Source organism: Mobula hypostoma, assembly GCF_963921235.1.
Source record: "Mobula hypostoma chromosome Y unlocalized genomic scaffold, sMobHyp1.1 SUPER_Y_unloc_5, whole genome shotgun sequence".
Lineage (NCBI taxonomy): Eukaryota > Metazoa > Chordata > Chondrichthyes > Myliobatiformes > Myliobatidae > Mobula > Mobula hypostoma.
The window spans coordinates 163,203-170,227 of record NW_026948175.1 but is presented as its reverse complement, the minus strand read 5'-3'; the positions used below and the strand labels follow the sequence as shown (position 1 = coordinate 170,227).

Genomic DNA, 7,025 nt, shown 5'->3' with positions numbered 1-7,025 from the left:
CAGTTTCAGGAACATTTATTACACCTGAACCATCAGTGTGAATGAACACGCGCATGAAGACGTAGACCTCCAAGTTCAGGAACTGTTATTACACCTCAACCATCAGGGTGAAGATACAGGGGTCTGAGGTCCCATACCACCAAGTTGAGGGACAGATATTACCCCTGAAACATCAGGGTTAAAATAGAGGAGCCTCAGGACCCATACCACCAGGATCCGGAACTGTTACTGACCTTCAAATAACAGAGTAACGGTAATGGTGCCTCAGGACACACACCACCAGGTTCTGGAACAGTTATTGCCACTGAACCATGTGGGAGTTCCTAAACCTGGTGGTGTGGGTACTGAGGCTCCTGTCCCATCACCATGATGGATGAGGGGTAAGAACTGTTTCCGCACCTGGTTGTGTGGATCCTGAGGATCCTCTATATCCTTCCTGATGTTTGAGGGGTAATAACTGTTTCCAAACCTAGTGGATTGGTTCCTGAGGGTGCTGTCCCTCCTTCCTGATCTTTGAGGGGAAATAACTGTTCATGAAGCTGGTGTTGTGGGACCTGAGGCCCCTGCATTTTCACCCTGATGGTTGAGCGGTTATAACTGTTCCTGAACTTGGAGGTCTGTGTCTTGAGGCTCCTGTACATTCACACTGATGGTTGAGGTGTAATAAATGTTCCTGAAGCTGGTGGTGTGGGTTCTCATGCTCCTGTACAATCACCCTTATGGTTGAGGTCTAATAACTGCTCCTGACCATGGTGCTGTTGGTACTGAGGCTCCTGTTTGTCCTTCTTGATCGTTAGCGAATAATAACTAATCCTGATCCTGGTGGTAATGGTCCTGTGGCACATGTACCTCATTCCTGGTGTTTAAGGGTTAATAAACCCCTGAAACATGAGGGTGAAAATAGAGGAGCCTCAGGACCTATTCCAGCAGGTTCCGGAACTGTTACTGACCTTCAAATATCAGAGTAAAGGTACAGGTGCCTCAGGAATCACACCACCAGGTTCAGGAACAGTTATTACCCCTCAACCATCAGGCTGAAGATACAGGAGCTTCAGGACCCACACACCAGGTTCAGGAACAGTTATTACACCTGAACCATGTGGGAGGATGTGCTGGAGCTGCAGGATACACACCACCAGGTGAGGAACAGTTATTAAACCTTAACCACCAGGAATGAGGTACATGAGCCACAGGACCCACACCACCAGGTTCAGGATTAGTTACTACACATTAACAATCAAGAGTGAGGAACAGGAGCCTCAGTACCCACAGCACCATGGTCAGGAGCAGTTATAACACCTCAACCATCTGGGTGTATGTACAGGAGCCTCAAGGTGCAGACTTCCAAGTTCAGGAAGTGTTATAACCCCTCAACCATCATGGTGAAGATGCCGGGGCCTCAGGTCCCATACCACCTGGTTCAGGAACTGTTATTGCCCCTCAACCATCAGGAAGGAGGGACAGCCCCCTCAGGAACCAATCCACCAGGTATTACCCATCAGGATGGTGGTACAGGAGGCTCAGGACCCACAACACCAGTTTCATGAACAGTTATTTCCCCTCAAACATCAGGAAGGAGGGACAGCCCCCTCAGGAACCAATCCACCAGGTTCAGGAACAGTTATTACCACTCAAACATCAGGAAGGATATACGGGATTTCCAGGATCCACACGACCAGGTACGGGAAAAGTTCTTACACCTCATCCATCATGGTGCTCGTACAGGAGCCTCCGTACCCATACCACGAGTTTTAGGGTCAGTTATTAACCAACAACCACCAGGAAGGAGGTACAGGAGCCTCAGGGACAGTTATTACCCTTCAAATATCAGGGTGAAGACATAGGAGCCTCAGAACACACACCACCAGGTTCAGGGACAGTTATTAACCATCGCCTATCAGAGTAAAGGTACAGGTGCCTCAGGACCCACACCACCAGGTTCAGGAAGTGTTATTACCCCATAACCATCAGGATGAACGTATAGGAGCCTCAGGACCCATACCACCATGTTCAGGGACAGGTATTACCCATCAAACATCAGGGGGTAGGTATAATCGCCTCGGGACCAAGACAACCAGGTTCAGGAACAGTTATTGCCCCTGAACCATGAGGATGGATGTACAGGAGCCGTAGGACGCACACCACCAGTTTCAGGAACAGTTATTAACTCTCAAACATCAGGAAGGAAGTACAGGATCCTCAGCTCCCACACTAACAGGTACGAGAACAGTTTTAACCCCTCAACCTTCTTGGTGACGGTACTAGAGCCTCAGTACCCACACCCGCAGGTTTAGGAACAGTTATTAAGCAACAACCACCAGGAATGAGGTACAGGAGCCTCATGACCCACACCACCAGGTTCAGGAACTGATATTACCCCTCATCCATCTGGAGCGAGGTACAGGTGACTCAGGACACACACCACCAGGTTCAGGAGCAGTTATGGCCCCTCAACCTTCTGGAAGGAGGTACAGGAGCCTCTGGACCCACCCCACCATGCTCAGGAAAAGTTATTACACCTCAACCATCAGGGTGAAGGTATAGAGCCTTAGGACCCACACGACTATGTTCAGGGACAGGTATTGCCTCTCAAGCATCAGGGTAATTGTACAGGGGCCTCGGGACCCACACAACCAGGTTCAGGTACAGTTATTGTCCCTGACCATGAAGATGGATGTACAGGAGCCGCAGGACGCACACCGCCAGGTTCAGGAACAGTTATTACCCCTCAAACATCGGGAAGGAAATAAAAGATCCTCAGGTCCCACAGTACCAGTTATGGGAACAGTTTTAACCCCTCAACCTTCTTGGTGACGGTACTGGAGCCTCAGTACCCACATCAGCAGGTTTAGGAACAGTTATTAACCAACAACCACCAGGAAAGAGGTACAGGAGCTTCATGACCCACACCAGCAGGTTCAGGAACAGATATTACCCCTCATCCATCTGGAATGAGGTACAGGTGACTCAGGACACACACCACCAGGTTCAGGAGCAGTTATGGCACCTCAACCTTCTGGAAGGAGGTACAGGAGTCTCAGGGCACACCCCACCAGGCTCAGGAACAGTTATTACACCTCAACCATCAGGAAGGAGATACCAGAGCCTCAGGACCCACACCATCTGGTTCAGGAATAGATAATACTCATCAACCATCAGGGTGATAGTACAGGAAATCAGGACCCACACCACCAGTTTCAGGAGCAGTTATTATCCCATAACCATCAGGAAGAATGTTCAGCAGCTTCAGGACCCACACCACCAGGTTCAGGAAGAGTTATTACACCTCAACCATCAGGGTGAAGGTATAGAGACTCAGGACTCATACTACCATGTTCAGGGACAGGTATTGTCCCTCAAGCATCAGGGTAATGGTACAGGGGCCTCGGGACGCACACCACCAGGTTCAGGAAGAGTTATTACACCTCAACCATCAGGGTGAAGGTATAGAGACTCAGGACACATACTACCATGTTCAGGGACAGGTATTGCCCCTCAAGCATCAGGGTAATGGTACAGGGGCCTCGGGACGCATACCGCCAGGTTCAGGAACATTTATTACACCTCAACCATCAGTGTGAATGTACAGGAGCCTCAAGGTGCAGACCTCCAAGTTCAGGAACAGTTATTGCCCCTCAATCATCAGGATGGTGGTACAGGAGCCTCAGGACCCACAAGACCAGTTTCATGAACAGCTATTTCCCCTCAAACATCAGGAAGGAGGGACAGCCCCCTCAGGAACCAATCCACCAGGTTTAGGAACAGTTATTACGACTCAAACATCAGGAAGGATATACGGGATCTCTAGGATCCACACGACCAGGTACGGGAAAAGTTCTTACCACTCATCCATCATGGTGCTGGTACGGGAGCATCGGTACCCACACCACCAGGTTTAGGATCAATTATTAACCAACAACCACCAGGAAGGAGGTACAGGAGCCTCAGGACCCACACCACCAGGTTCAGGGACAGTTATTACACCTCAAACTATCAGAGTAAAGGTACAGGTGGCTCAGGAGCCACATCACCAGGTTCAGGAAGAGTTATTACGCCTCAACCATCAGGGTGAAGGTATAGAGACTCAGGACACATACTACCATGTTCAGGGACAGGTATTGTCCCTCAAGCATCAGGGTAATGGTACAGGGGCCTCGGGACGCATACCGCCAGGTTCAGGAACAGTTATTCCCCCTCAATCATCGGGAAGGAAGTACAGGATCCTCAGGTCCCACTGTACCAGTTACGGGAACAGTTTTTACCCCCCAGCTTTAATGGTGATGGTACAGGAACCTCAGTACCCACACCACAAGTTTCAGCAGCAGTTATTATTCCTCAACCATCAGGGAGAATATACAGGTGCATCACGACCCACACCACCAGGTTCAGGAGAAGTTATTGCCCCTTAACCTTAAGGATGTAGTTACAGTTGCCTCAGAAACTGCACCACTATGCTCAGGAACATATATTACACCTCAACAACCAGGGTGAAGGTACAACAGCCTCAGGGCACACACCACCAGGTTCAGTATCATTTATTACACCTTAGCCATCTGGAAGGAGGTATTGGAGGCTAAGGACCCCACCCAACAGGTTCAGGAACAGTTATTACCACTCAACCATCTGGGTGAAAGTACAGGAGCCTCAGGACCCATATCACCAGGTTCAGGAACAGTTATTGCCCCTCAACCATCTGGAAGGGGGTACAGGAGCTGCAGGGCCCAACCCAACAGGTTCATGAACAGTTATTACCCCTTAACCTTCAGGTAGGAAATACAGCATCCTCAGGACGCACACCACCAGATTCAGGAACAGTTATTACACCTCAACCAACAGGAAGGAGATACAGGAGCCGCAGGACCCACACCACCAGGTTCAGCAACAGTTATTACCCCTCAGCCTTCAGGAAAGTAGTGCAGTAGCCTCAGGACCCACACCACCAGGTTCAGGAACAGTTATTACCATCAGGCTGAAGGTATAGGAGCCTCAGGACCCACACCACAAGGTTCAGGGACAATTATTACCCCTCAAACATCAGGGTGAAGATACAGGAGCCTCAGGACACACACCACCATGTTCAGGAACAGTTATTAAACTTTACTATCAGAGTAAAGGTATAGGAGCCTCAGGACCCATACCACCAGGTTCAGGAAGAGTTATTACCCTTCAACCATCAGGGTGAAGATATAGGAACCTCAGGACCCACACCACCAGGTTCAGGGACAGGTATTACTCTCAAACATCAGGGTAAATGTACAGGAGCCTCGGGACCCACACAACCAGGTTCAGGAACACTTATTGCCCCTGAACCATGAGGAGGGATGTACAGGAGCCGTAGGACGCACACCACCAGGTTCAGGAACAGTTATTACCCCTCAAACATCAGGAAGTATGTACAGGATCCTCAGTACCCACACCACCTGCGGGTTCAGGAACAGTTATAACGCCAAAACCATCAGGAAGTAAGTACAGGATCCTCAGTACCCACGCCACCAGGTTTAGGAACAGTTATTACAGCTCAACCATCAGGAAGGAGATACCGGAGCCACAGGACCCACACCACCTGGTTCAGGAATAGTTAATACTCGTCAACCATCCGGGTGATGGTAGAGGAGTCTCAGGCCCACAAGACCCCTTTCAGAAAGAGTTATTACCCCACAACCATCAGGAAGGATGTACAGGAGCCTGAGGACCCACATCACCATGTTCAGGAACAGATATTACCCCTCAAACCTCAGGGTGAAGATACAGGAGCCTCAGGACCCACACCACCAGGTTCAGGAACAGTTATTAAGCTTCAACTATCAGAGTGAAGGTGCAGGTGCCTCAGGACCCACACCACCAGGTTCAGGAAAAGTTATTACCCCTCAACCATCAGGATGGATGTACAGGGGCCGCAGGAACCACAGCACCAGGTTCAGTAACATTTATTACCCCACAGTCAACAGGAAGGGCACGTACCAGCAAGTTCAGGAACAGTTATTACCCCTTAACTATCAGAGTGAAGTTACAGGTGCCTCAGGACCCACACCACCAGGTTCAGGAAAAGTTATTACCCCTCAACCAACAGGAAGGAAGTACAGGATCCTCAGGACCCACACGTCCAGGTACAGGAAGCGCTTTTACACCTCAACCGTCATGGTGACGGTACAGGATCCTCAGTACCCTCACCACCGTGTTTAGGAGCAGTTATTAACAAACAACCATCAGGAAGGTGCTACCAGAGGCTCAGGACTCACACCACCAGGTTCAGGAACATTCATTACACCTCAATATTCAGGAAGGAATTACAGCATCCTCAGAACCCACACCATAAGGTTCAGGAACAGTTATTACCCCTCAACGATCAGGAAGGAGGGGCAGGAGCCTCAGTACCCACACCACCATGTTCAGGAATATCTAATAGTCGTCAACCATCAGGGTGCGGGTACAGGAGCCTCAGGACACACAATACCAGTTTCAAGAACAGTTATTACTGCTCAACTTTCTGGGTGAATGTGCCGAAGCCTCAGGACACTCACCACCACGTTCAGGAATGGTCATTACCCTTCAACCATAACGGTGAAGGTACAGGAGCTCAGGATACACACCAGAAGGTACAGGAACAGTAATAACACCTTAGCCATCAGGGTGAATTTGCAGGAGCCTCAGGACCCACACCACCAGGTTCAGGGACAGTTATTACCCCTCAAACATCAGGGTGAGGTTTAGGAGCCTCAGGACCCACACCACCAGGTTCAGGGACAGTTTATTACCCCTCAAACATCAGGGTGAAGTTATAGGAGCCTCAGGATGCACACCATCAGGTTTAGGATCAGTTATTAACCAACAACCATCAGGAAGGAGGTACAGGTGCCTCAGGACCCACACCACCAGGTTCAGGAAGAGTTATTACCCCTCAACCATCAGGGTGAAGTTATGGGAGCCTCAGGACGCACAACACCAGGTTTAGGATCAGTTATTAACCAACAACCATCAGGAAGGAGGTACAGGTGCCTCAGGACCCACACCACCAGGTTCAGGAA

General features: G+C 49.8%; 1 pseudogene; it reads left to right on the top strand.

Moving 5' to 3' along the window:
* The first annotated feature begins 1,097 nt into the window (after positions 1-1,097).
* LOC134341436 (uncharacterized) lies at positions 1,098-6,403 on the top strand (annotated as a pseudogene).
* Positions 6,404-7,025: the final 622 nt, after the last annotated feature.